Genomic DNA, 3,747 nt, shown 5'->3' with positions numbered 1-3,747 from the left:
AATCTCATTCGATATCAATGAGAAGAGTTTCGAGGTATCTAATACGTACTCAAGATAATGTTTTGCATTATAACAAATATCCAACAGTAATTTAAGGATATAGTAATGCAAATTGGAGCACCGAATTAAATGAAGTAATTTAATAGCCTGAGAAACCAAACCACTATTAGAACCATGCTTCAAGCTCATGAGAAGTAAATTATAGTGATTTGGTATTTTTATGAATGAGGTTGATGTATATTATGGCCTCAAATAACTCCTAGCTATTAGACAAATCAAAATATCCCTTACTGATTGAGTTATTGAGAAGGATGTTGCTATAGTCAACCTTAAACGAGCATATATTTTATTTTACTAAGAATTTTTGAGCTCATGACCAACCAATAGTTAGATAATTGAATCATCTTTGTAATGATGCCAATTTCTCCTAAATTCAATACCCGAATGAAATGTTATAGCATTTTTCATATAAGGTAGTAAGCAGTCGTGATTACACCGCTCATCGGTGTAATAACGGTGGAACAATACCGCTGAGCGGTAAACCTCAAAATCGGGATTTTCCAAATCAATATTTCACCACAATTATAACGCTTAGTGGTTCCTATAGCAGTGGGACCAATACCGCTCAGTGGTAAGCCTTAAAATCGGAATTCAGCTAAAACTTTTACTCTGAGGGGCAGTCTTGTCTTTTCCCTATGGCCCCAGGTCGTAAGAATAGCAGATTAGATGTCATTCTATGTAAAATATACTCATTATTCACAAAATTTCTCTCCAAGAAATTCTTAAACTCCAACTTTAACTCCAAGAAATCCAAGGTTTCACCATTCCTTTATCAAGATAATCAAGAATTTAAGTTTCCGGATTTAGGAACCTTCAAGAAAAGTTATTATCCTTTAATATTTAAACTTTTAAGGTATGTCAGATGTTCATCCGTGGGCCCTTTTCACCCATGGATTCCAAGGACCCAATTTCAAATTTAAAGTTATGATTTTTATATGTTATTATAATTTTTAACCATGAATTCCCATAAATTTCTATTCTATACCATGTTTACACATAATTTTTGTTATTAAACCCCACACGTTTGAATGGTGTTGTTCACTGATTTAAACCTTAATTTGTAATTTATAGTAGTGAAATCATGCTATTACTACAAGTTTTAAAACTAATCCCATGCTTAGCTTAAACCATGCATTGCAAGTGTTTGATGAAATGCCTACAAGAATGAGTTTTGAATAAATGCTTACATGTCATGTCCTCAAAGTTTTAGTATGATATTGATATTATTGCTTTTAAGTCCTGGGGGTTTGAATACATGAAATATAGCTACGTACCAGTTTTCAGTATCTACAGAATGGTATCAGAATAGTTATGAGTATTATCAGTTCGATCATTTATTATATTCAGTTAAACTTAGATTAGTCCAGAATTTAGAGTCCTTCAGTTGAGAGTAAACCTTAGCACCAAGTGAACATAGGGATGGTGTCTCCACCATCAGTAGGCATGAGGCACTTGTCTTCCCTGTCAGTAGGCATGAGACATTAGTAGTAGTGCTTAGGTTCCAAACCTACGGCACCACTGTAGATTTAAGGGGTCCCCCGTCAGATAGCCATGACACCCTGTAACACCCCAAGAGTACACCCTGGGCGTCACACGGTGCTTACAATTCTAAAGGACCACAAGCTAACCCATGAGCTGGTACCTACTAAGAGTACTGAATAACATAATTATAAATGCAGAAGGAAAACTGATATGCCATAAGGTTTTAATAACTGAAATCAATACTGAATCATAAAACTGGAAAACAACTGTTTGAATTTAAATCTGAATCTGATAAAATACTACTAAACTGAATAACTAGGTGACACGTCAACTGAAGTTTGAATATTGGATAACTGACTGTAGTTTTTGAAAATCCTCTAAACTGACTGACTATGAGTTGATGGGACAGGCACCAACTAACTCCACTAACTACTGAACTAAAGGCATAAGGTAAAATAATCTATCCTCAAAATATGAGGACTTACAGCTGTTACTATTGAGGATCTGAGAAGTCTATATGTGATTCAAGAACTGTACGTCAGAACCTATGATATAATACATCATAGTTCAAAACAAAGGTATGCGATCAGTACTTTGAATGTAATGGTATGCTAAATAAGGTAGGATGACATGCATGGTTTCATGAATAGGAATAACAACTGTCTAAATATATATATAAAACATGGAGTACTGAATAGAGAGCATGAAATCTTTAGAAACTAAAAATATATGAAATATGTAAATACTGTGTACGCATAAAAGTCAGTAAATACTGAAGGTACGTGACATATGTAGATACTGGGGATGCATGACCAAGCATATGACATGAACGGAATAAAAGTCTGTAAACTGAAATACTAAAATAACTGATATCTGCATGCCTTGGTCAATCAACATTGACACTGTACTACTGGTCTGATTATTGGATTGAGACTACGGGAGATATCATTTAACTGACATGCCCCAATTTGAGATAATTGGGGTCCAACCTATAACCCTAGTTAGAAGGGTGTTAATGCCGTACCACGAGTACTAAAGCTGGCTATATGGATCCATTAGTCTGGTATACTGTATTTTCTCGAAGGACAAAGGGTGTCAAGACTAATCTGACGGGTGACCCCTGCGAGATAGTCAATTCTAAAATGATGGGTGAATTCTCATATCCTACATTGGCTACGTAGTTTTGGAGTATAGGGACTGATAATAACGACTCTACCTATCTGACGGGGAATTCACCATCCCTACACTCACTCGGTGCTAAATCTTACTCCCAACTGAATGACACTGAGTTATTGACTATTTCTGAGTTTAATTGACTGATCTAGTAATGCTCATGATGTACTCTGAAGTTATTCTGAAGATACTAAGATGAGACTAATTAAACAGCTATGATTTTTAGGCATTTAATACCCCCAAGACTCAAAAGCAAACTTAGTAACACAATATTAAACTTAGAGGACTTAGCATGAAAAACCTTTGTCAAATACTCATTCTTGTAGGCATTTTATCAAACACTTGTAGATCACAGCTTAATCCAATCATGGGAATGCTATGGAATTTGTAGTAAAAGCATGAATTCAACATGAATAGCACTAAATCATGATTTCACTCAATGATGCTAACATTAAAACATGGGGAGTTGAATAAAAACAACAATTTCATACATACATGGTGTAGAATCATAGTTCATGGAGATTCATGGTTGAAAACTTCATTTTAAAAATAATGTAACTTGAAAAGATTATAATTTATAATTAAAATTAGATACTTGGACTCCTTGGTTGAAAGGAACCCATGAATGAACATTTAACATACCTAGGTTAATAAATTTGAGAGGTTTGATAGAGAGTTCTTGAGATTTGGCCTTGAATTTGAGAGCTAGGATTTCTTGTTCTTGAGAAAAGGATCTTCAATTTTTAAGAGGAATTGAACGATGATGATTATTTAGGCCACTAATGGGTTAAATCTCGTGTTTTAGGCCGAATTAGGGTTGTGGAAAAGACCCAAATACCCCTAAACAAATTTAAAAACTCAAAATTGGGAACTGAAATCCCAATTTTTTTGTCTTGGCGTGACGCGCCAACATCGTGCTGACCTACTAGAAACTGCCATTTGGAACCTGGAAAATCACCGCGATGCGGAGCTATCATGGTAAGCCTTTGGAATGGCATTTTGACGACCTCTGCGACATGCCATTATCACAGA

The sequence above is a fragment of the Capsicum annuum genome, chromosome 12 (assembly GCF_002878395.1).
Source record: "Capsicum annuum cultivar UCD-10X-F1 chromosome 12, UCD10Xv1.1, whole genome shotgun sequence".
Lineage (NCBI taxonomy): Eukaryota > Viridiplantae > Streptophyta > Magnoliopsida > Solanales > Solanaceae > Capsicum > Capsicum annuum.
Note: the sequence above shows the minus strand (reverse complement) of the source record.